At 42.4% G+C, this 27,363-nt stretch overlaps 1 long non-coding RNA gene across 1 annotated transcript; it reads left to right on the forward strand.

The window, feature by feature from the left end:
- Positions 1–11,965: 11,965 nt before the first annotated feature.
- LOC309659746 lies at positions 11,966–26,961 on the forward strand. The gene is made up of 2 exons (XR_014262936.1): positions 11,966–15,810; positions 16,136–26,961. It is a non-coding gene; the product is annotated as an uncharacterized lncRNA (long non-coding RNA).
- The last annotated feature ends 402 nt before the right edge of the window (positions 26,962–27,363 follow it).

Raw genomic sequence — 27,363 nt, forward strand, 5'->3', positions numbered from 1 at the left:
CCAGGCGACTTCCTCGTAGAGGGGTGACTCACTGAATGCTCTCCTTGCCTGGCTGGACTTGTAGTCAGCCTCTTCTACCTGGTCGCCATGGACACTCCTGACTCCCTCATCCCATGGCCATCACCATCCTTGTGTCACCCATGTCCTCTGGCTGTGTTTCCTCTCTTAGGCCCTGAACTGCTGCTGGGGAAACTGGAAATCTGCAGACCTGAATCACTACAAGTTTTATCATGCTACCAGCTGAGCCAGTTTTCTTCAGCCCTTACACATCCCCACACTGGCTGTTTCCAATCCAATCACTCAATATGGCCCCAATCCCCCTCCCAGAGGACCTCACCTCCCTCTTTGATGAGGCTACTATATTTCAGCTGTCCCATCTATACTCGCCTCCCTTTCAGACCAATCCCTGTTTACAGAAGGGGTATATCTCTCAGTTCTAAGAATTCACTCTTCCCCTAACCTCTCGATTTTGACTCTTCCTGCCTTCTTGCCTTCTTAGACATCCTCCTCAACTCTGACTTCAGTCCTCAAATCCAGTTCTGTATCTCTACTGGCCTATAGGACACATATGCTAAGTGTCATGGCATCACCAAGTCCCCTGACAACATGCCCCTAATGGGACTTACCTTCATCACAACCCTCCTCCAAGATCGCCATCACCAACCCATTTCCTCATGTCCTCCTTCCCTCACAGCCATCTGGTCACCACAGAGGGATGAGTATGAGAGAAAGACCAGGAGCACCGCAGAGATGCAGCCCCTCGTGGTCAAGCCTCTGAACAACTGGCAGCAGCTGCTTCCCTCCAGACTTCTAGGAATTGGACAAAAATTTAAAAGGTTAGTTTGAGCCGGCGTAAGTTTGGTATTCTGTTACTTAACTAAAATGCATTCAAAACCGGTACGCCAATTCCAATCGACTTCAGAACCAGTGTTCTTTCTGGTATATCGCTCACTGAGACTTATCAGGAATTTAGAATAGCTCTTGGAATATGACCTGCATTCAAATATTTGTTAAATGAATGAATGAATGACTAAATTCAACATCAAAACATTTTTTAAACATTGACCATTAGAAACCTCATGTGTAGGTTCAGAGTTTAATTTTATGTTTTCTGGAGAGCACCTAGGTGATTTCCAGTCTGCTAGATTTAAGTATAAATAATCTTACAGGATTTTTTTCTTTATGAGTAGAGGCACTGGTGAATAAATTTTGATTAGACTAATACTTTCTTTTTCAAGGCAGCATGGTTGCAGCTACAATAGGTTAGGAATTTTCTGGTCTGTCACAGCGGATTGTTAGGATTGGGTCTAAACCCAGGGATTACTAATCAGCACTTATTTTCCTGGCCCTGGTTGTTAACTGCTCATTTGGCAAAATGCCAACATGGTTAATCGCGTCCTGGTTTCCTAAATCTCCATGTTTTTAACAAGAGCCTTCATTTCCTGGGCTAAACTGCTCCAAAGTGTTCGATAACTGAGGTATAAAGGATGAGTTTTCAGAGGGATGAGATTTCCTGACCAGGTGACCGGAAAAGTGTAGCTGTCAGTAGTATCTCACGTGTTCTAGTAGTCAGATTCTGATTACAAAAGGGAGGCATTGCCGGGAAATTTTAGGTCGAAAAAACTGAAATTTCCTGTTTCCCCAGTCACTTATTTCAGTGGTCATCAAACTCTGTTTCAGGGAGTCTATCAATGTTTGCAGTTGCTGCTGTTAATGGAAGCTAGTGAAACCAATGTCAAACTTTTGCATTCATCAAAAATCCTGTTCTCGGGGACTTCCCTGGTGGTCCAGTGGTTAGGACTCTGCACTCTGACTGCTGAGGGCCCGGGTTCGATCCCTGGTCGGGGAACTAAGATCCCACAAGCCTCTAGGTGCAGCAAAAAAAAAAAAAAAAAAAAATCCTGTTCTCCTTGGTTAACCTAATTACAAAGAAATGTAAATTTACATTTTAAAGTTCCCACTAATATATACTCCTTGACTGGTTTCATATATAAGAGTTCCAGTGAGGTTTCATTTTTTTAAAATTACTATTTATTTATTTATTTATTTTTGGCTGTGTTGGGTCTTCGTTTCTGTGTGAGGGCTTTCTCTAGTTGCGGCGAGCGGGGGCCACTCTTCATCGCGGTGCGCGGGCCTCTCACTATCGTGGCCTCTCTTGTTGCGGAGCACAGGCTCCAGACGCGCAGGCTCAGTAGTTGTGGCTCACGGGCCTAGTTGCTCCGCGGCATGTGGGATCTTCCCAGACCAGGGCTCGAACCCGTGTCCCCTGCATTGGCAGGCAGACTCTCAACCACTGCGCCACCAGGGAAGCCCAAGGTTTCATTTTTTAACAAGAGCTCTTCTATTAAAAAGGTTGAAACGGCTGAGAAGTCAACATGGTGGAGGACACTTGCTGGGGGGAAAAGCAATATTTCCTGCCTTAGAGAGAAATCTTAAGGGTTAAATGAAATCATTTGTGTGAGAACCACAGTGCTGCACGGCAGGAGGTGAGCGAGCGCGCGAAGCTTCATGTGCCGCTCCCCATGGCTCCCCATCACGCGCATTACCGCCTGGACCATTTCCCCCACCGCCGCCCTGTCCGTGGAAAAATTGTCTTCCACGGTCCCCGGTGCCCAAAATGTTGGGGACCACTGTTATAAAGGTTAGTAGAGTTTAGTGGAAGGAAGGAAGGAAGGAAGGAAGGAAGGAAGGAAGGAAGGAAGGAAGGAAGGAAGGAAGGAAGGAAGGAAGGAAGGAAGGAAGGGAGGAAGGAAAGAAGGAGGGAAGGAAGGAAAAGAGGAGACAATTAAAAGCAGGTGTGCTAGGTATCTTCGGGCTCTCTAGATGCACTTTTCAGTATTCTCCACCCTACTCCCTATCGGGAGGCTGACCTATACGGACCTATTACCAGAGGTCCATTGTCTTGGCCTCCAGTGCATTTTGGCTAACAGGAAGCCCTGGTGGGACCCCAGAGGGTGGAATAAGGGGGAGGTCAGGGTATTTACTCCCGGGCTCTCCCTTAGGCTGCTTGTGTTTCTTCATCAAACGCCACTGCTCCTCTCAAGGCAGCCTCCTCCACACGCTCTCCTTCCGGGTTCTGATATCAGCGTTCCCTTGTCTCTTTGGGGCTGGGGAGGTATAATATTGTACTTTATAATAAGAAAAATATGTATATTTGTTCTTTGCTCCAATCCTGGCACATAGCTCCTAAAACCCTTGGAATTCCCTAAATGATGGGGGGGCGGGCGGGTCTTTTGTTAATGAGGGGACCTTTGGAAAGCCCCCAGATAACCAAAGAATGGAAACTGGTTGCCAGGGGAAACTACCATGTGATTGGAGGGTTGGAACTCCCTGACCTCCAGGGAGAGGAGAGGAGCTGGAGAGTGAATTCAACCACCAATGGCCATTGATTTAATCAGTCGTGCCTACGTTATGAAGCCTCCATTAAAACGGACAAGGATGGGGTTTGGAGACCTTCCAGGTTGGTGAACCAGAATACTTCCATGTGCCACTGTGCCAGGCCCCAAACTCCATGAGGACAGAAGCTCCTTTGTTTAGGATCTTGCCCTACGTATCTCTTCATCTGGCTGTTGCACTGTATCCTTCAATATCTTTTGTAATAAGTCAGTAACCCTGAGTTCTGTGAGCCTCTCTAGCAAATTAACTGAGAAGGGGGTCGTGGGAACCTCTAATTTATAGCCAGTTGGTCAATAGCACAGATAAAAATCTGGACTTCTGATTGGCATCCAAAGTGGAGGGCAGTCTTGTGGGGCTGAGCCCTTAAATGGTGGGATCTGATTTCTTCTCCAGGTGGATAGTGTCAGAACTGGGTTAAATTGTAGGACGCCCAGCTGGTGTTGTAACTGCTTGGTGGTATGGGAGGAAAAAACCTCACACGTTAGAATTGGTATTAGACTCATTAGGTGGTAATAGCTCCATTGCTACTAATTCCAGGTTACTGCATTGACCTCTGTGGTTCCCCCGTGTCCTGCCCACACTTTTGTAAATAGATGCCTTGTAAGGGAACTCTTGATGTATTATTCTAACTAAGGGTTACCATTTGTCCCTGTTGGACCCCAACTGATACAGTGAGTAGCTCCATATTCTTTGTTTGACACCCCCAAAACACTTACCCTTTCCCCCCATGTTCTGTATCTCCAGAGGCAGATGTCTGGAGACGTCAGGTTGGATTTGGCCAATGGGAGCCACCATCAGGAGATCTGAGGGCTGGAGGAGAGACGATGGGTTATTTATTCCCTACCAGGCTTTGACTTGGCAGTTGTGTTCTTCTACTTCAGACCATAGCTCCTGCCAGGCAGGCCCTCTTCCAGGGCTCAGCAATGACCAGGACCATCACTTTGCCCTTCCAGCTCTATGGAGGGTAATAGCTCCCTAGTGTGGCTCATTCCTGGGTCCTTCACCATTTCTGGTTGGTTCCCTTAACTCTGACCCATCTTCATGAAATAATTCTTTCCTTAAACTCTCCTCATTTACTCCCGAGGTAATTGAGTGTGTCATTTATTCCCTGCCAGGACCCTGACTGCTATAGTGGATTTTAAGACTTATGCAGATTGGAGTTTTATTCACTGCAATGATTCATTTTTTAAAAAATTTATTAACTTATGGGTCTTTGTTGCTGCGCACGGCTTTCTCTAGTTGCAGCGGTGCGTGGGCTTCTCATCGCGGTGGCTTCTCTTGTTGCAGAGCAAGGGCTTTAGGCGCACGGGCTTCAGTAGTTGTGGCTCGCGGGCTCTAGAGCACAGGCTCAGTAGTTATGGCGCACGGGCTTAGTTGCTTTGCGGCATGTGGGATCTTCCCGGACCGGGGCACGAACCCGTGTCCCCTGCATTGGCAGGCGGATTCCCAACCACTGCCCCAACAGGGAAGCCCAATGACTCCTTTTTACAGAAGTCTTAGTAAAGCTCTGAGATTGTTTAAATTCAGACAAGTAGCAAAGACAAGGTTTTCCTTTTATTCCCCCTTCCTGTTTCAAGACAGTAAAGTTCATAGAGCAGGAAAAAACCAAGACATTAATTGGTTCTTTGTCCAGCCCCAGGCAGGGCATGTAGTCAGGGAGGAAGCAAGATGACAGTACAGGGATGTGAAAAACTGGCAACTGAAGAATCAGGAACTACGTAATGAATTCAGAACATGTGGCGAACAGAACAGTAAATCTTCAACTATAGAATGTATTTATACTAAAGGACATCTCGTAGGTTTAAGTTCCAAAGAAACATAACCAATGACATTTCACTCTTGAAAATTCAGTTAAGTCAACTACCTCCATGGAAGGGAGTATGAGTTTCTCAGTTTAGAACTTGGGAGATAGGGGTGTGAGAAATAAAAAGGCATAACAAAGGGATACATCATGGCTCCATGGTCCATGATTCCTAAGACATTGCAAGTGAGGAAATTTGTTCTGTATTTAATGAATTTCAGGTACTACCATCCTGTCTCTCCTGATCACCATCACTTGACAAGTTAATGGAATGCGACATTTATTGAAAGCCCACTCTGTACAAGGCACTGTACTAGGTATTGTGGATACAAAAATGAATGAACATGGCAGATGAATACACTGGTGACTCCATATCAAAGCAGACTATGATACTTATACAAGGAAAGCTCTCGTAGTATAAACACGAGTGACTTGAGAGCATGGAAGTGGTCCTGTTGCATCCTTTTATCTAACATCAATTCCTCAGGCTGCAGTTAAAACCCAGTTCTGTCTCATTTCTAGAAAGAGATGGATAGCAGCTGTTTGCTATCTTTCATGTAATTGCATCTCAAAGGGTAATTTAATGATGACTTTACCTCTCCTCTCAATCCTTCCTGCTAATTCACCTTCATTATCCCAATGTGGACGTCCCAGGTCTTCTATCCTACAAGCATATTTCCTTGGCCCACCCAGAGAGGCATCCAGAGCTTTGAGTTGGAGGTGCGCATGTTTCAGGACAATAGCCACAGTTCATTACAGCTCCCCATTGCAGTCTGGTCTTTTCACTTATCTACACATAGGAAACTGTAATATTTTTAGGCTCCCATTGGGCTAAATGGAAGAGATTATTTGTGGCTGAAGGCAAAGGGCTTAGGACTGTGATTGTCTTGGGTCCTGCCTGGTTACCCGAAGGTCTAAGAGGATCTGTAGAGCTTTCACTGCTCAGAGACTAGGAATTTCTGGCCTACGGAATGGAGTCCAAACACCTTAAGCTGTGTGGCAGGTAACACGTCCAAGCAGCATTCTAAATGGGGGCCTTGTGACCTGGTTTTGTCCACCCTGGACATTAAACTCTTGACTGTCTGCTCAGCACAGACATCTGCATACAGAACCCTATACAGAAGGGTTCTTTAACCAGGGAATTTATGAAGATGGTAAGAGATGATGACTGAAGCCACACTCTGAAATGAGAACACTATAAAGTTTATTATACACAGTTCTATGCAGCTAACCATAAAGAGGCTGTATAATGGGTTGTTTTATTTGTCTCTGGTTGATCTTTCCTAAGAAACTGGTAATAACCCTTAACAGTATTCCTTTGTGTGCTTCTCACTGTTTGATTCCCGGGGTACCTGTACAGTGATGCTCACTTTTTTATCTCAGGTTTTTATTACTTTTTTGCTGGTAGTTCTCAGCTTCTGAACATTGGCCACAGGAATGGTTGGTCTTAGGCAAATCTGTCTCTGGACCTCCTGGAATATGCAGTACCCCTACGGGATCGCATTATTTAGAGCTGTAATGGCAGAGGGTGAGGAAAGAGTGGCTTAAATTTTGGGGGGTGTAAAAGGTTACTTCCTGTTCAGAGTGGGCTCTGAGAAGAAATCCCCCATTGCATAGATGGATGGTTGCCATGACACTTCCTGTCTAGCCCCTTCACCCATCCTCTCCTGGTGTTAACAGTCCACACATCATTGCTCACTCACCAGTCAAGGCCTTCACCGTCTGGATGCCACTTATCTTTCCCTCTCTCTACTGCACACCATGCATCCTGTTCTCCAGCCACAGCCACATTTTTAACTTTTCCTATGTACATTTTTCCTTTTCAGCCTCTGTGTTTCTTCTGTTAAACAACAACGACAAAAAAAAATCTTTCCCAATTTGACTTTCTGGTAAATATCCACTCATCGAGATCTGTGATTCCTTCCCCGCTCCCTGGTGGAGTAAGTTCATTCCCTCCTTTTATCCTCATCTCATAATGTCCATACTTCCTCTTCCACAGTATTTATCATGTGGAGTTATAGTAATAGTTACTTATTTGTCTATCTCCTCCCCATCCCTGTGAGACTATTGACCCTTGAGGCTAGCAATGGTGTCTTATTCAGCTAGGTATTCACAATGTCCAACACATAGCTCGGCATGGAGAAGATGCTTCACAGATGTCAGCTGAGTGATTGTAGAGCAGGCAAGAGGTTCCAGCGACTCTAGTGAGACTCTTCCCTGCCTGGCAGAGGCAGAGACTCTAGTGGATGTATCAAGGTTCTTAAAATTTTCACCGTTGTTGATTCCATGCCTAGCTAACATCATGCATGCTTAGGGAATATCACATAATCATGATGATAGTTTTTGATAAAAGACATGCAGTTTCCTCTGCTTGGAGCACTCTTCCCCATGCCCACCCCAGACCAGCCACGACTGCTTACTGAACTTCCTTAATCATCACACTATAAAATAATGCTCTGTTTATTGAACTGACTTCTCCCACTAAACTATAAATCCATGAAGACAGGGTATGTCAGTTATGTTCATCACCGTTTCCTCAGTCTTACCAGAAGCCTAGTGTGTAATCCGTGTTAAATATTTTTTGAATGAATGAATGAGTGGATGAATGAATGAAGTGAGTTATGCTTGTTGGCTCAGCCAGGGATCTTTAGTAAAATGGTAACTAAATATTACCCAATGGAGTTTCAACAATGTAGATCCAGCTCCTTTGAAAGTTAGCAGAGCGAAGCAGGTGAACAAGATAAATTTGGCAACGCTTTAGAACCTTGTAAGAGAGAAGACATTAAGTCAGTGTAGATTATTGTAGCAAACCCTGAAAAAAATTTCCCTGCTGACTTTTATACTTAAATGAGAGCTATTCTTACAACGATTTTAATGATTCATTTGTGTTGCATCACATACCTTAGTAGGCAGGAATATTTTTACTGTTTTACTCACCAGAATGTCTTCCCAAAGCAGCTTTTTGTGAGTAACAGAATAGCTTAGATGGTGCGATACTCAGTCCTTCACCACTCCATGGTGATATTGTTGGAAGGGGAAAGTTTTTCTATCACTATGTCCCACAGAAGATGGTTTGCCTTTCATTTGGCAACAATCATTTCAGACTGGAAGGTTATGAATAGGCAATTCAGAGAAATAATACAAATGGCTGATGCATATCAGAAAAATATGCTTTATCGTTTTTTGCCTGATAGGCAAAAATTTTTAAGATTTCTGATAAATGGTATTATCAATATTTATACTATTGCAGCAGGCAAGATATGGGGAAATGGGCTCTCTCATGTCCTATGTGGAGGAGGCTGTAGCTCGATACAGGTTTTTTATGGAGACAATCTTTGAAAACATAAAGATTTAATCATAATGTAATGTGCATATTCTTTCACCCAGCAATTCCACTGTAAGAATCTGTCCTACTGATATAACCACATAAGGTGGCTCCATATATATATAAAAATATTTATTGTTGCAACTTTTTTTAAGGGAGGGCTATGTGACTTTGTGATTTAAATGGAAAGAATGAAAGCTCTGTACATAGACAGGTTGGGCCAAAGATAAGAGCCTTGGGAGTCCTGCTAAGAAGTGTGGGCTTTCGCCCGAGAGCTATGGGGGGCCACAGGGAATTTGGGGGAACATAATCTATAGAAAGAGGAGCCACCTTCTGGACAGCCTTAGCATTATCTTACAGCCAAAAGAAATATCGTCAACATCCCCACATTGACTACAGTGAAAATCTCCACTGAAACCACCCAAATATGTACCAAAGGGAATTCCACTTAAAACATACAGCTAAACTTCTTAAAATCCTTTCCCCCATCTCTCTCTCATTTCTCACTTTATAGCAGCACAAATACCTTCATCCTTCTCTCTTTCTCACATATCATTCCCCCAAATTCTTCTAAATTCGATCAGTTGTTCTTTAAATTTCCAAATGTTTGTGAGGTTTATTTTTTGCTTTGAAAATATTCATTTTTACTTTATATAAATCTCTATGGTTTTATATTGATTATAAATATAATCAGTATCATTTCTGAGTGCAGTGATTTCTTTCTTCTACCTCATCTTTCCTTTGTCCTCTATTTTCACCCTCTGTATTAGTTTTCTATTGTGTAAGAAATTACTCTAAACTCAGAGGCTTAAAATAACACCCATTTATGATCTCCCGGTTTCTCTGGGTCAAGAATTTGGGCATGGCTTAGCTGGAGCCTCTGCTCAGGGTCTCACAGGCTGCAGTTAAGGTGTCTTTGGGGGTTGCAGTTTCATCTGAGGCTCGGCGTCCCCTTCTAAACTCATGTGGTTGTTGGCAGAATTCATCCACTGGGGCTGTAGAACTCGTGGTGACCGACTTCTGCAAAGCCAGCATTTCTGATCTCCGGGAAGGCCTAAGCTCTCTTTTAAAGAGTTTACTTGATTAAATCAGGCTCATCCAGGACAATGTTTTTGATAAATTCAAAGTCAAACCTAATTACATCTTCAAAAATCCCTTCACTTTCACCATATAACATAATCACAGGAGTGATATCCCATCATATTCACTGATTCCACCCACATCCGAGGGAAGATTACACACAGATGAAGGTCATTAGGGACTCATCTACGATTTTCACTTACCACTCCCTTTACCAATATCACCCCTGCATTAGTTTCCTGTTGCTGCTGTAACAAATATCCACATATGTAGTAGCTTAAAGCAGAAATTTATTTCTCTGATAGTTCTAGAGGCCAGAAGTTGAAATGAGTCTAACAGGGCTAAAATCAAGGTGTGGCCAGGGCTGATTCCTTTTAGAGGCTCCAGGGGAGAATCTGTTCCTTGTGCTTTCCAGCTTTTGGTGGCTGTATCCCTTGGCTTGTGGCGGCCAATGTTGTCCCACTGCCTTTTCCTCTCTCTCCTTTCTTTTCTCTCCTCACCTGCCTCCCTCTTATAAAGACCCCTGCAGTGATATTGGGCCCACTCGGATAATCTAGGATAATTTCCCCAGTTTGAGGTTCTTAATTTAATCACACTTGTGAAGTCCCTTTTGCCATATAAGGTAATATTCACAGGTTCTGAGGATTAGGACGTGGACATATTGGGGAGCCATTATTTAACCTATCATACCTTCCTCCCCAACCATACTTACGATTCGTGTTTTAATGTCCTATGTTATCTCTAAATAGTTTTCCATGCTCTTTTAATTTTACACACACACATATATATACATATAAACCTATATTTTTGTACACATATACATATACTGGAAGGTTTTGTTTAATGAAAATAAGTTTGTGTTATATACACTTTTCTGCATTTTTCTTTTCTTAATCAGCAAAACCTCATGGAAATCCCTACATGTTATCTGATTTAGCTCTCATTTATTTTTTCATATTTGCTGCATTACTTTCCATGGAATGGTTATTTTATCATGTATTCAACCATTCATTTACTGATAGTTATTACTTTTGTTTGCAGTTATGTTTTAATTGTTTTTGTTTTTGTTATATGTACAATCTGCAATAAACATTCTCTTACAAAGATATCCTTGTATCCTAGTGCCTTTATTGTCTGAAATGGATTCCCAGGAGTGGAACTACTAAAGCAAAGAATATCTGTATTTATTATTTTAGTATATGTTGCCAGATTAATTTTCCAAAAAGTTTGTAACAACTCACATTTTTACCACCAGTGTTTGAGTATCCTTTCCACTTCATCCCTGATAGTATTGTCTCTTTAATGGTTGCTTCTCCAGTATGTTACTTTAATTTGTATATTCACACTTACTAGTATATGAACATCTTTCCATACGTTTCATATGTTCTTAATTTGGATTTGCCCTTCTGTGAACTGACTCTTGTTAACCTTTTTCCATTGGGTTGTTTGGTCATTTCTTGTAAATTTGTAAGTGTTCTGTGAATATTATTGTATTAGCTAAGGTTATACTAGTTGCTGCAACAAACACCCAAGTAATGGTTTAACACAGTAGAGATTTATTGTCAACGGGATGGGGTACTCTGCTTCTGACAGTCATTCAGAGATACAGGCTGATGAGTTCTCTGCCATCTTCAACAGCGGCTTCCTTGGTCACCTTGGCTGTCAACAGCCAGCCGAGACCTAGGGGAAGAGAGAAAAGCTCCTATGTGGGAGACTAGGCCTGGAGAATGCTCTGGCTTCCACTCACATCCCTCTGGCCAGCGCCTAGGCACTTGGCCATAACCCTATAGGAAAGTTAGGAAATGTAGGCTACATGTAAGCCCATGGGGATGGAGGGGAGAGTGAGGAATGGATTATAAAGGGGCACCAAGAAACTTTTGGGGGTGATGAATATGTTCTTTACCTTGATTATGGTGATGATTTCACAGGTGTTACACATATGGCAAGACTCATTATATTGTACACATTAAATGTGGCTATTGTACCTCAGTTGTATCTCAATAAGCTGTAAAAATATAATGGGGGAAAAAAATGTGTCCCTTGAGGAAAAGGAATCAGTTTTGTGAACAGCTAGCCAATCTTTCATAATTATATACATATTTTCTCCCCAATTTGCCATTTTTTACAGTCAAATAGATCTGTTGGGGTGGTGGAGGGGAAGTGTCTGGCTTATCAGGATTGGTCAAGAAAGTCTATCTTGACACTAGATTGTATTTTTTAAAAATCTTTTTTAATTTTATTTTTTTTGGCTGTGTTGGGTCTTTGTTGCTGCGTGAGGGCTTTCTCTAGTTGGGGCGAGCGGGGCTGCTCTTCATTGCGGTGCTCGGGCTTCTCATTGCAGTGGCTTCTCTTGTTGTGGAGCACGGGCTCTAGGTGTGCAGGCTTCAGCAGTTGTGGCACGCAGGCTCCATAGTTGTGGCACGTGGGCTCCAGAGCGCAGGCTCAGTAGTTGTGGTGCACGGGCTTCAGTAGTTGTGGCACACGGGCTTCAGTAGTTGTGGCACGTGGGCTTCAGAGCGCAGGCTCAGTAGTTGTGGCGCACGGGCCCAGTTGCTCCATGGCATGTGGTATCTTCCCAGACCAGGGCTTAAACCCGTGTCCGCTGCATTGGCAGGCAGATTCTTAACCACTGCGCCACCAGGGCAGTCCCTAGATTGTACTTTTAATTTCCTAGATTTTCTTGCAAGATTCTTAAGAGTAATACTTGAGTTTATTCTTTTTTTCTTGCTAGTTTGATATATTTTCTGTTCAGTCCATTTCATTTTCTTCTGTTAACATGGAAATCCTAACATTCTTTTATATCCTGTTAACAGACACCTTCTCTACTCCTGTGCTCATGATAAGACATTTTGTATACTGTCTGAAAACAAGCTGGCCATCTTTCCCACGAGATGAACCCTGAAATGGTTCTGAATGCACTTGTTCTCTCCTCTCCCCTCTGTCTTTCTCAGATGGGACTTTGGCAGTGGTGATACTCCCCCCTCCGTACTCTCCAATGTCAGGACTTGCTGAGGTCCTTCAGTACCTTCAGTTACCATAATAAAATGGTCTTCGCAGCATCCACATCTGTTCTAAAACTTCTAGTGTAACACTCATATTACACTTTGCCAGAGAGTCTTTCATTACGTTGATAGCCAATATTTATCGAATACTTACTCTGCGCCAGGCACAGTTTAAGAAGTTCACATGTGTGATCTCACTTAATGTTTACAACTCTATGAGGTGGTTACTATCATTATCCCCACTTTACAGATGAAGAAACTGAAGCAGAGAAAAGTTAAAGAACAAGTTCACACAACTGGAAAGAGGTAGAGCCAAGGATTGAAACACAAAAGGTCGCGTGGGAGTCCATGCCTGTGAGCCATACCTGGGAGCTTGTTAGAAATGCAGAATCTCCTGTTTCCATCTAAGACCTGCTGAACTGCAATCTGCATTTTAACAAGCTCCTCAGCTGATTCACAGTAAAGTTGAGAAATGCTGTTCTTTGCCATAGCAGGGGTTGGTGGTTGACATGGCATCTGTATGCTCTGAATTCTGGCATATCCGTAAACACCTTTGCCCTCCCAGACAGGTGAATGAGAACTTGGTGAGACCGGATTCTTGGGCTGCTCTTTTTTTCTCTTAGTTGTCTACGTGGCCAGCGAGAAGTACTATGAGAGTCTTACTCTTTTTCTTTTTCAGGTAACTTTTTTGTTCTGCCCTAGAAACATGTACCATTATCCTTTTTAATCCTTAGAATTCAAAACTTTTAGCAGGGTTTGCCTAAAGGTGTATGTTTTCTCATCAATCATTCCTGGAACTTAGTGAGCCCTTTCAATTTGCAAACTCAGACTTTCACTCATTGCAGGGAAATGTTCTTCTAATTTGTTTAATTACTTCGTCTTCTCCATCTGTTCCTTTAACTCCTCTGGAACACCTATTATTTGCTGGTTACACACCCTTGATGCATCCTCCAAGTCTCTTACCTCTTCCCTGATGATTCCCTCTCTTTAACTTTTGCTCTGTGTTTTGAGATGACTCTTTAATTTGATTTACCAGACCACTGGTAAATCTCCTTCAGTTTATCAACTGAATTGTATAGATGGGAAATCGTGTTTTTAGAGCCAGAAAGTCTGTGTGTGTGAGTGTGTATGTGTGTGATTACTTGCGTCTCCTTAAGTTCTCTTTCTTTAATCAATTTTCCATCTGTCTGTTCCAGAAGCTTGACTTAACTGGACATGTGTTCTGTTTGACCTGAATGATCTCCCCCTCTTTGACTGCTGGACTATCTTAGAGGTGTGTCTCTTGCTCTTGGTTACTCCCTGGGGCAGTGTCTGTTGACTAGAGTAGTCTTCCGGGTGGCATTCCTGCAGGTGGAGGAAGATGGAGCTGTCTTTTCTCCCATGAGGCTGCAGTAGAGAAGCCAGCAGGCTGCCAGGCCCCTCCTGGGTCACCTGGAGGAAGCTTGCTTGCTCCCCAGCATTCTGCACTCTCCCAGCTTCAGGAGAGAGAGGACTCTGCCCACTGGGTCAATTTCCTCTAGGTCTCCTGGGAGCCAAGGAGATGTGGCACGCTTATGTGGGACTGAGGTCATTGTCCCTGAGGGCCACAGATCTCTGAGCCAAGGTCTTCACTGGATTCCTTGCTTTGTGAAAAGCTTCCAGGGATGGGGATTGTGGGCAGAAAGGATCCTCAGTTGGCTTCCCCAGTCCACCAAGTGCGAAACGTTCTTTGTTGGAAACTTTACAGAGCCTAGAGCCTCATGAAGCTATTTGTCTCAGGAGGGGCAGACAGATTAGAGTTAGGAGCGGAGAAGAAAGGAGCCATGTCCTCTTCCTTCAGCTTCTCATAATCCTCCTCTGCACTCAGCATTGTTCTTCATGGCAAAAATACTGAAAATAACCTCTCAGAAGGGAGATGGCTAAATATATTATAGTACATCCATACATAAAATGCTGTACAGTCACTAAAAGGAGTATGTAGAATGATGTTCAAGATACATAGCACAATGGGAAAAAGATGCTTCAGGATATAATGGTTTCTGGGATCCCATTTTAGAAATATTTTATGTGTATGTATATACACTTAGGCTTTGTGGTTGTAAGCAGCAAAAGCTAGTTCTGGTGAGCTTGAGCAAAAGTAAAATGAAAATTTTTTTGAATGAATATTGAGATAGCTAATGAATAGATTGCAAATGTTGGACCATCAAGATTCAGGAATGGGATGGGAAAGAACCAGGACAACATCGAGGCCTCAGGACACAGATCTCTTTAGAGCACTACCAGTGAACTGGCCCAGCTCCCAAGCCCCAGTCTCCCTGATACTCCACAGGATGAAGATCATGTAATTATCTTGGCTTATGGTATCTATTCTTAGATCAATCAGCCATGACCTAGAAGGGCAGAAAATATGTAGAATATTCCACAGACCCATCTCTGTGTATCTTGAGACATTCTCAAAGACAGGAACATTCTTAGCAGCTACCACACAAGGAGTCCAAAATATTTTATAAACACACACATACACATACACACACACACACACACAGATAGATCTGAATACCCATCGAACTGGTACTATGACAGTTTCTCAGGCTTTCTTTGTTTTTGATGATCTCGACAGCTTTGAGAAGTCAGGTATTTTGTAAGAAGCTCTGTACTGGGATTTGCCTGATGTCTTTCTCATGATTATACTGGATATGGGTTTTGGGGAGAAAAACCACAGAAGTAAAGTGCCATTTTCCTTAAGTCACATCAAGGATACCTGTAATTAACATGACAGATCGATGTTGATGTTGACCTTGATCACCTGCCTGAGGTAGTGCTTGTCAGGTTCCTCCTGTCAGGTTACTATTCTCCTCCCACCCCTTTCCATACTGTACTTTTTGGAAAGAAGCCACTCTGCACAGCCAAGCCTTTTTTTTTTTTTTTTTTTTATTGAAGCATAGTTATTTTACAATATTGTGTTAATTTCTGCTGTACAACAAAGTGATTCAGCTATAAATATATATACATTATTTTTTCATATTTTTTTCCGTTATATTTTATCATAGCGTATTGAATATAGTTCCCTGTGCTACACAGCAGGACCTTGTCGTTTATCCATTCTATATATAAAATCTTACATCTGCTAACCCCAAACTCCCACTCCATCCCTCACCCAACTCCCTCCCCCTTGGCAACCACAAGTTTGTTCTCTACGTCCATGAGTCTGTTTTGTAGATAGGTTCGTTTGTGTCATATTTTATTTATTTATTTATTTATTTATTTATTTATTTATTTATTTATTTATTTATGGCTGTGTTGGGTCTTCGTTTCTGTGCGAGGGCTTTCTCCAGTTGCGGCAAGCGGGGGCCACTCTTCATCGCGGTGCGCAGGCCTCTCACTGTCACGGCCTCTCTTGTTGCGGAGCACAAGCTCCAGACGCGCAGGCTCAGCAATTGTGGCCCACGGGCCCAGTCACTCCGCGGCATGTGGGATCTTCCCAGACCAGGGCTTGAACCCGTGTCCCCTGCATTGGCAGGCAGATTCTCAACCACTGCACCACCAGGGAAGCCCTGTGTCATATTTTAGATTCCACATACAAGTGATATCATATGATATTTTTCTTTCTCTTTCTGACTTACTTCACTTAGTATGGTAATCTCTAGTTGCATCCATGTTGCTGCAGATGGCATTGTTTCATTCTTTTTTATGGCTGAGCAGTATTCCATTGTATATGTACCACATCTCCTTTATCCATTCATCTGTCGATGGATATTTAGGTTGTTTTCATGTCTTGCTTATTGTGAATAGTGCTGCTATGAACATAGGGGTGCATGTATCTTTTTGAATTATAGTTTTATCCAGATATATGCCCAGGAGTGGGATTGCTGGATCATATAGTAATTCTATTTTTAGTTTTCTGAGGAACCTCCATACTGTTTTCCATAATGGCTGCACCAACTAGCATTCACGGCAACAGTGTAAGAGGGTTCTCTTTTCTCCACACCCTCTCCAGCATTTGTTATTTGTGGACGTTTTAATGTTGGCCATTCTGACTGGTATGAGGTGATATCTCATTGTAGTTTTGATTTGTATTTCTCTAATAATTAGTGATGTTGAGCATATTTTCATGTGCCTGTTGGCCATCTGTATGTCTTCTTTGAAGAAACGTCTATTTAGCTGTTCTGTCCATGTTTCGATTGGGTTGTTTGTTTTTTTTTGTTATTGAGTTGTATGAGCTGTTTGTATATTTTGGAAATTAAGCCCTTGTCGGTCACATCATTTGCAAATATTTTCTCCCATTCTGTAGGTTATCTTTTTGTTTTGTTTATGATTTCCTTTGCTGTGCAAAGCTTGTAAGTTTGATTAGGCCCCATTTGTCTACTTTTGTTTTTATTTCTATTGCCTTGGGAGATTGACCTAAGAAAACACTGGTACGATTTATGTCAGAAAATGTTTTGCCTATGCTCTCTCCTAGGAGTTTTATGGTGTCATGTCTTATGTTTAAGTCTTTAAGCCATTTGAGTTTATTTTTATGTATGGGGTGGAGGTGTGCTCTAACTTCATTGATTTACATGCAGCTGTTCAACTTTCCCAATGCCACTTGCTGAAGAGACTGTCTTCTTCCCATTGTATATTCTTGCCTCCTTTGTCGAAGATTAATTGACCTTAGGTGTGTGGGTTTATTTCTGTGTTCTCTATTCTGTTCCATTGATCCATATGTCTGTTTTTGTGCCAATACCATGCCGTTTTGATTACCATAGCTTTGTAGTATTGTCTAAAGTCTCAGAGAGTTATGCCTCCTGCTTTGTTCTTTTTCTTCAGGATTGCTTTGGCAATTCTGGGTCTTTTATGGTTCCATATAAATTTTAGGATTATGTGTTCTATTTCTGCACAGCCCACTCTTAAGGAGAGGGGGATTATGCTCCACCTCCTAGAGAGGAAGTGTTACATATGTTATTTGGAATTATTCTGCCTAAGAGATTTGTCTACTTTCTCCCATTTATTTATTTATTAAATCATTTGTTTGTATCAGTATGGATTCATAGATATTTATTTTGTACTTTGGTTTATAATCCAATACTATTTTACTTATTTGCTCAAATTGTTCTAGTTTTGCCCACTGGGACCTCTTTCCAGTGGCTCCTGAGTTCCTTTGACATACTCCCAGCGATGGTTTTATTTTCCTTGTTTCTTTGTTTGGTCACCTCCTTACTCTCTGGTACTTCGGTAGGCTCCAGGCTCATCTTGCATATTTCCTGTCCCAGTCTTAGAATCACCCACTTCTCCCAATAGCCCTCGTTTCTTTTATTGGAGAATGCTGTTAGAAACAAAGATCTTGGTGATGAATGTTCGTTTCTAATGTGTAAAGAAAAGTTCCCCAGCTTAATTTGGTTTATCCCAGGCTGAGCCAACCCCCACTTAACCAATGTTGACTGGCTGACTGTCAGGCATCTGGCTTCTTGCACGTGTACACTCTATAGGAGCTTTTTCTCTGCCTTTCTTCCTATCAAATTTAGATCCTTACAGCTTCCATTTGGAGAAAACTTATGTTAGAAGTTTAGAAGTTTACTGGAGTATAGTGAATGAATGTATAACTTTTGAGAAAACCTAAGTTATCAGGAAGAAAATTGGGCACTACAGAAATCTGTTTACATTTCCTGTCAAAGATATCATCAACTTGCTTCAAATTTTCTATTGAGAGCAGACACAAATCCATCCCACATTGCTCCTGTGATTGTGTAGGGGCAGTTGGACCTCATTCACATACAAATCCCTAGAATTATTCAGCTTACAACACCTAAAGGTGTTATATTGAAAGTTAACCTGTTAAAATAAAATCAAGCAGCAAAAGGTTTAAAGAATAGCCCTTAAAACTATGATAGGTCTGATATTAGTTTGGAAATGCACAATCTACTGCAGTGGCCTGTGCCCATCACGGTATCTAGTCATCTAACACACCACAGGGTGCAGAGATCCTTATGGGACTTTTCCTGTGAAGCCACCACAAACTTGTCATTTCCTATGTCGATCCTCATAACCTGGACTTTTTGCTCTTATCAGTCAAACACTCTTTGCTCTCCCTCCACCCCATCAGGCCTGTCCTGTCACTGTCTTGTTTTTCTACCAGTCCTTCTCATGTTATTGATATTATCCAGTTGGTAGAGCCACCTTTTTTATGTTTTGATACACGGCCTCTTTCCCTTATTTGATATGCCCTCAGTTTCCACTTTCTCCATGGAGCTTAAGCAGATGAAATAGAATTAGGAAGTATGTTCCCGGCAAGAATCTCCCATATTTTTCCTTGATTCAAATTGTAAAAGGAAGAAGCAAAAATGAAAAGAGTATATCCTACCCTCAATATAAACTGGTTCCCTATTTTTTATCAGAATTTAAGCAAGTGGAATCATTTGCCTAAAGGAAAGTAAATAGGCTTTGAAGTCATTAGAACTGGATTTGAATCCTGGCCTGAACATTGACTGACTGTGTGATCCTAGGGAAATTATGGACCTTTCTGAAGCTAATTTTTCTTATCTATAAAATTGGAATAACAACATCCTATCTCACAGGGTGGCTGCAAAGTTGATTAAGTCATACACAGCTGACCCTGGAACAATGCAGGGGGTTTGGGGGGTTAGGGGCACTGAGCTTCCACGCCGTCAAAAATCCACATATAATTTACAGTTGCCCTGATACATGGTTTCTCCTTATCTGTGGTTCCTCCCTATCCCAGCTTAGCTCATACTGTGCTTCCACATCTGAGGATTCAACCAACGTGGATAGTGTAGTATTATAACATTTACTATTGAAAATAACCCCCATAAAAGTGGATCCATGCAGATCAAACGCAAGGGTCAACTGTAATAAATAAACTAGAATTCCTTCCCCCTTCTCCTTTCTAAGAAATTCTGTGTAGGAGAACATTTTCCATGAGTCACCCGATCTTTAATACCACTGTGCAGCCAAGTACTCCTTTCTAGTCTGTTAAGCAGCAGTCACAGAATGACTTTAAAAAGCGTTCATTATATGGATGAGGAAACTGTGACCCACAGGGGTGCAGTGAGTTGGCCAAGGGGAAGCCATAGAAGACAGGATGCAATTCCAAAAGTCTTCCAATTCATTCATGGAATACTTACTGAATATCTATCATGTATCACGTGCTGTGCTAGGCACCAGGAGCATAAAACTGGAAAAGGTAATAGAGTTCAAAGTTTTCTACGAGAGATAAACACATTCAACAAACCATAAAATGATGTGATGGGTGGTAATATTTCTCCTGTTGAAGAAATTTAAGAGGCTAGGGCTGCATCCATAACAGAATACGAATGTGAAAATCAATTGATTCCAATTAAAGAGGCTGCAGAATGCTTCAGGTTGAATCTTAATGGAAAGGAAGTGACTTTTTACAGTGTTTCCCCTCATCCTAAATCCTCATTCAGACATTCATTTACTCTTTCATCCAACAGACATTTATAGAAGACCCAATGTGTGTCGATATCATGCATGGAATCAGGGATATAAAAACAAACGCAGTAAGAGTGCTTCCTTGAAACTCAGAAATTGAAAGAAATGTAAGTTGGCAGCTTTCTAGGCTTATAATATGTGTATGTTTTAAAGAAATCTTAGGAGTAATCTAAGCTTAAATGTGATGTCTTAATGCTAGTACTTAAAGAAAGTACTACAATTAGAGCCTTATTACTTCAAACATATACCTTCAATACAGAGGAATCTTCTCCTTTGAAAAGCAGAAGGGAAAGGTGATTCTTGCAACTTGATTAAGATTCACATTTATTCGTTGGCTCTCATGAATAAGCAGTCTGAATTGCCATGGTTGAGAATTGATTTCTAATGCATGTCAACATCATTACAGTTTATTTTCAAATCTCAAATCTTTTCTCTGGCCCTGAAATAGAAATGATAAACTTAATGTACATATATATATTATATTATATATATTGTGTTGGCCAAAAATTTCCTTTTCCATAAGATGTTATGGAAAATCCCGAATGAACTTTTTGGCCAACCCAATATATGGTGGGTTTTTTTTTCACCAAATCATGCTAACTCAACTAATGTACCACTGTTAAAATGCAATTGCAAAGTTATCAAATTAATGTTACAACAAAATCAATATCTATTAATGGGTTTGTCTTTTATTTTTTCCTTGCCTCTTCTAAACCATTTTCTCTTAAAATAAGCCAGCCTCCCAAACGCTAGGGTGTTAGTGTCAGCACATAACAGAACTGATGGACTAATCAATTTTTTGCTTTTTAGCATTATCTGCAGGGCCTAGATAAACATTATTTATTCATTTTTATTTGGAACCAGCTTCATGGAACTTTACTGAAGGGATGTGAGATACTATTTTATCTCTATAAATATCTTCTGGTAGTGGGCATAGCATATATAAGAGAAGTGTTACTTTCAAAGATTTATAATGACCTCAATCACAACACTTTGAAGAAAGGAAGTGGAGAGAATAATAAATATTCTGTTGACGCTGTTCCTCCAAGTCTTATAAGGTCTCTTTTCCCCAAAACATCTCCAGTCTAGTATTGATTCAAAAAGAAGGGCCCATGTTCTTTTTTAAAAATTCCTTTTTGCAATATCAAGAGGTCTGCAATGGATGATAGAACTGTCAAAACAATTTGTGATAGAAAAAACTCCTTTTTAGAGCACAACGTCTCCATATAGTGTTTCTGCAGCCTGATCTGAAATAACCCATTCAAGTCATGATGCCTCTGTACCATAAGAGAATATCACAGCACACCCTAAGCATGGATTTTAGACTGTACAATTTTGATATAGGAACCAGTGTTTGTTAGAAATAATGTCTTTTCCAGGGAAGCTTGATCACAGGAAAGCCTTTCTTAAGTAAACACTCCAGGGAATGGCAAAAATTGATTGCCTTGTAGAAAAGGTCTTTCCCTAAAGGTCAAAGCCACTTTCATATAAAGTGCAGGTAGTTATTTATATAGAGTAGTTCCAAAGTAGTGAGGTATGCCATAGTTTCTTTTTTCTTTTCTTTAGTTTGTAAAGACAAGGTCATATATAAAATCCACACCTCTTCTTGAGGTTTGTATATAGATGCTAAATAATGAAGCTGCTTGCACATCAAACTCTGTCAGTGATACTAGCACTGTGGAAATAGAAGCATGAGTTACTGGCATCTCTTAACATACTCTGCTTATCTCAATGCACTATCATACTATATAGTACTTCCTATTGTTAAAAAAAATGAGGTAACCACCAAATGGAGGAAATTAACTACTTGATGGTCACGAGCCCGTAGCCCTGGACCTACTGGTGCCTAAGGGTTGATAATGTTAACCTCCGTGTTACTTCAACATCAAACAATCAGAGGATTTTGCATGGGCTGATCACTTACCCTGAGACTCCCCTCCCTCACCTTGCCTTTAAAATTGCTTTGCTCAAACCCTTTGAGGAGTTCAGGATTTTGGGGGCACGAGCCTCCCATTCTCCTTGCTTGGCCCTGCAATAAACCTTTCTCTGCTCCAAAAAAACAAAAAAAAGAGGTAACATTATTCATATTGTAAAATACAGATCTTGATAAACCGTCTCTCTTCTCTTCTTGCATCTCTAATGCTCTTCCTTCTACCTTCCTATTATTGTAATTTCTGGCTCACACACGTTCCACTGAATATCTGGGGTAGATCAGAACATATCTCTGTGAAATAGAGGGAAAGGAAATACTTCATTGGGATGTAGGTATCTTAAAGTACTCCACTTATCATAACCATTAGTGTAACTCTTTTGTTCATATCAGGGTAACGGAGTAAGAGTTAAAGCAGAATGAATTTGTCATCCTTCTGTGCCAGTTAACAGCATTTGGAAAGATTCATGCCTTATCCGACAGGGCCTCCTACTCTGATTACTTATAAAACCTGTCATTGAGGAGAAACTGCTGCCACAGATCATATGGTCTTTACAGCTTTGATTTTTTTGGCTCCAAAACCAACAAGATGTTTTTTCTCAAACCGAGCTACCTCATCGCGCATCGTAGCAAGCCAGAGTGGTATACTCACTACTAAGCTTTCGAGATGGGAGCATGCAGGTTCCGTATACAAATTGTACTCTCAGAGCCCTCCCATCTCTGAAACACTTAACAGAGAGCAATGGCTCGGCAGTTTCTATTCCTCTCAAAAAATCAGATGTTACATTGGAATTCATGTCAACCAATGTGCCTGCTCTGCGCCAGGGATTCACAGGGAGCCGTTTCCCTGCTCACGGTTAGAGCCTCCATCGCCTTGGAAAACCCCATTCCTGTCGCCTCAGCCCTGAGCCCTGACTCAGCCTGTCTTCTGTCTCTTCACACGCAAAGCCACATCTCTGCTAACTCCTTCCAGAGGGATGAGCGTCTTCTTACCCACCAGAGACTTGAATTCTGTGGGAGGAGTAACATGCCCAGGTTGTAACCAGGAGACTTGAGTGCTCCTGACCACAGGGAATAGCAGACATCGATTCTCTTGGCCACTTTGGGGCCAGCTAGATCCCCCTTTCCACACACCCCTATAATCCTTGCTGACTACTCAGGTGTAATTCCTTCCGGTCACCTCTCTTCCATCCGTCCTGCTCTGGACTTCTCCCTCATACTTCCTTCCTGCCTCCTGCTGCAACTCTGTTCCACAGTTAACACCCCCCCACCCCTTGTCTTCAGCTGCTTCCCTAAAGACTTCATCCTTTGGCCTTGAGATAGCCTCATTCTAAAGGCTGCTACTTACCCCCAAGCTGCAGCCCTTCTAGTGGAGGCTGTCCATCCTCCAAGTACCCACAGCCTCTACACCATTCACCTCCACTCTCAGGGAGGATGGGTCCACGCTATACCTTTGAGCCTCTGGGCCTTTACCCTATGGCCCCACTTTACCACTTTAGCAACCACTCTATCACTATGCCTCACTAAAGAATGTTCCACCCAAACAGGGTTTTATTTCCACCTCTCAGCATCTATGCAACCTGGGTGGCTTCCCATCCAAATGGACGGCTAACGCTCTGGTCTCTATCACAAAGTCTTCTGGTTGATCACCCACCCTACTTCCCATTCTTCCTGGGCACTCATTTCCCTGTTCCCTGGTACATGGGTGTGTCCATGTGCCTGAGTTTTACCCTGTGTGACTTGGGCATAAGTGATATATGCCACTTTCTGGTTTGGGATGCAAAAACCTTTCACCCATTATGCCCACGCCTCTTCTCCTTCTTGCTGACGAGAGTGGAGAAGCTCAGGGTGGCCTTGGGACCCACTTGTAGAAGATGTCAGAGGCACAGGGTGGAAGCAGCGTGGGGTCTTGAGTGAAAACTGTTGCCCAGTGAGGGACATCCACATCAGCCTCTTATGTGAATGAAAAGGACACTTCTTGCTGAGTGGAGCCAATGAGCTTTTGGAGTTTGTGACAGCAGCTAGCTGTTGCCTTAAAATATCCCTCATGTCAGATAACCTTCCCTCCACTTTAGCCACCCACCCTCATGGTCACAAATCACAAATGTCCCCCTTCACCTCAACCACTCTCTTACCAATATTTTCAACTCCTTTTTTTTTTTTAAACATCTTTATTGGAGTATAATTGCTTTACAATGGTGTGTTAGTTTCTGCTGTGTAACAAAGTGAATCAGCTATACGTATACATATATCCCCATATCTCCTCCCTCTTGCGTCTCCCTCCCTCTCTCCCTATCCCACCCCTCTAGGTGGTCACAAAGCACCGAGCTGATCTCCCTGTGCTATGCAGCTGCTTCCCACTAGCTATCTATTTTACATTTGGTAGTGCATATATTCTTCAACTCCTTTTACTTTTTTTCCCCCACTAAACACATTTGGAAAAGCCTCTAGCCTGTCTGAGTCCAATTACCCACCTCTTCTGCCGTTCTCCCCAGGGGGCTGGTGCAGCTGAAGAAAGTCACCCCACATGTGGATTGTTTCGTGGGCAGTAACCCGAGCAGGCTCCAGCACCACCAGAGTCCTGCTGTGCTTTGTTAGTCAGCTCTCCTGTGCTCTGCTCTCCTCAAAACTCTGACTCTGTGCCCCATCCCAGCCCGGCGGTGCACCACCGAGACCACACAGCATCTTCCTCCTGTCCTTCCCGCTCACCAGCACCTCCATGGAAGAGATGAACCACCTTCCATCAAGGGCCAGTCCCTTCACTGTTGCTGTCTTTCCTCTCCTCCAGCCTTCCAGACACCTCTTCCTCTGCAGTGTCCTTCCTCTGTAGCTGCAAATATTCCTTCTCTGTAGGTTCCTCCCTGATAGCATTGAACGTGCTCACCTTCCCTCACTCTTACTATCCAGCTCTTTATCGCTCTCTCCTTATCCTTTCAGATAAACATCCTGAAAGAGTGCCCTCCCTTGCCACCTCCCCTTCCTCGCCTGCCACTCCTCTGCTGGCTGAGATCTGCCTTTACTGTGTCAGTGAAATTGTTCTGATTGAGATCGCCCATGACCTACTTGTTGAGTCCAGTGGACACGTCTCAGTTCTTATCTTACTGACCCCTTGGCAGCATTCCACAGTGCTGGCCATTTCCCCCCTTTGAAACAATCTTTCCCTTGGGTGCAGTGACTTCTTACTCTTCTGGTTTTCCTTTTATGTCTCCATTTGGCATCTTCTTTCTTTAAATGTTCCTCGGAGGTTTTTTTGCCTTAAGCATTCTTCTGTCTCTCTATGTGTACACTCCCTTGGCGATCTTATCCACTGCTATATCTTCAAGGAATCTTTTATCTGTTGGCTCCTAAGTGAAAATATCCATCCTAAACTCTTCTCCCGAGCTAGGGATTTGCCTTAGTCCATGTGCGCTGTTATAACGAACATACCATAGACTGGGTGGCTTATAGACAACCCACATTTATTCTCACAGTTCTGGGGGCTTATAGTCTATGGTCAGGGCACCAGCAGACTCTGTCTGGTGAGAGCCCTCTTCCTGGCTCATAGACAGCCATCTTCTTGTGTAATCTCACATGGCTGAAGAGGCAAGGGAACTCTCTCCAGTCTCTTTTATAAGGGCACTAATCCCGTGCATGAGGGCTCTGCCTAATCCCCCCCAAAGCCCCCACTTCCCAATACCATTATAATGGGGGTTAGGATTTCAACAGATAAAATTTGGAGGGGGGACATTCAGTCTATAGCAGGTTCACATAGATAACTTCATGTGAAACATCTGTCTGCACTTTGATGTACCTGTGGCACTTTAATCTCAAATTTTCCAAAGTTAAACTCATGATCTACCCTTTCCATGCCCCACAGCCTTCTTCTTCTGCTGCTTCTATCCTAGCAAAAAGGCCTCTCCATCAACTCAGGAGCTGAGCCCAGAAATTCAAGAGTCAACCTTGACTCTCCTCTCTCCCTCAACCCCCATGTCAATCCATTAGTTGGCCCTGTAGATTCTCCTCTTAAATTCCTCTTGAGTCTGTTCACCTATTTCAGCTTCCACTGCCACTGCTCTACTCCGGTCACCATTATGTCCTGTCCCAGTGGCCCAGCACCTTGCTAACTAGCCTTAGGCCTCTCATTTTCCCCCTTAATAATCCATTATCCACATGGTAGAGCGATCGCCATCTCAAATGCGAACACAGTTATCTCCTGTCCACACATAAAATGCTTTGCTGACTTCCTCCAGCCCTGAGGACCATAGTCAGTTCCTAGACCCCACTCCAGACTTAGAGAAGCAAAATCTGTAGAAAAATTCATAAAAATTCTCCTGACAACACTTACCTGGGGTGCTTGCTAAACTGACAGCTTCTTGGACCTGTTTGGAGATTCTGGTTCAGTGAGCTTGCGATGGTGCCCAGAAATGTGTTTTAACATGCCTGCCATGTACTGCTGATTGTCAAGAGCTTTTGGAAAACACTGCTAGGCTTATAAGCTCCATGAAGGCAGGGATCATTCCTATCCCTTCCGTATTTGTATCTGTTACATTTAGGTCTGAGTGCAGTGCCTGCGTGTGTTGATAGAAAGACGGGAGGAAGAAAGAGAGAGAATGATATGTGAAATGAGCATGGCTTTTGCAGTGCAGTTTACTGAGTTTGTGGTGTAGCTTCCTGAGAGCTAAAATGCAATGCAAAAGGGATAATTTATCTACCTGCATAGGTAGCCCAAATGTGTTGCTAGTAGAGAACCGAATCAAGGTAATCATGCTTACTTAGAATGCAGTTGAAGTCAGCTATACCCAGTGTTTGTCAAATTGAGTAATATGTGGAGCCCTTTAAAAAATAAAAACTTTCTGATGGTCCCCAGGGTTGATTTATATAGTTTTTATTATGTTTCTTGAATATGTGTAAAACTATATATAAATGCCTTATACTTATAGAGCTTATATTATTATAAACCAAAACAAACAAATAAAAATACAAACAAAATTGCAAAACCAATAAAATTCAAGTGAATAGCATTAATTCGAAGTGGTGGCTGAAACGAAATTGCTTTTCACCGTGTGACTATCTTACCGCTACTGCAGAGAAGCCTTAGTGTTTGGCCTGCCTTTTCTACCCTGTATATGATTCAGTTCTTCCACGATGTCACTTATAAGGTGGCCACTCAGATGAAATAGCACATGCTCCCATTCCATGGTTTTTATTAGATTATCATCGAAATGAAAACACCCATGAAAAAGTTTTCATAGAGAAAGGTCCCATCCCAGAGAATGCACCCATGGATTCCACTTTCAGTAACACTTCTGTAACTGATGGACTGATTTGATAGCTTTCCCAAATGGTGGTTGTTCACACCCATGCTCCCCTACTGAGCAGGAAGATGCCAGACGACTTGAGTTAGCTTCTCTTCCCAGGATCTAAA

Source organism: Balaenoptera physalus (genome assembly GCF_965194825.1).
Source record: "Balaenoptera physalus genome assembly, chromosome: 4".
NCBI lineage: Eukaryota > Metazoa > Chordata > Mammalia > Artiodactyla > Balaenopteridae > Balaenoptera > Balaenoptera physalus.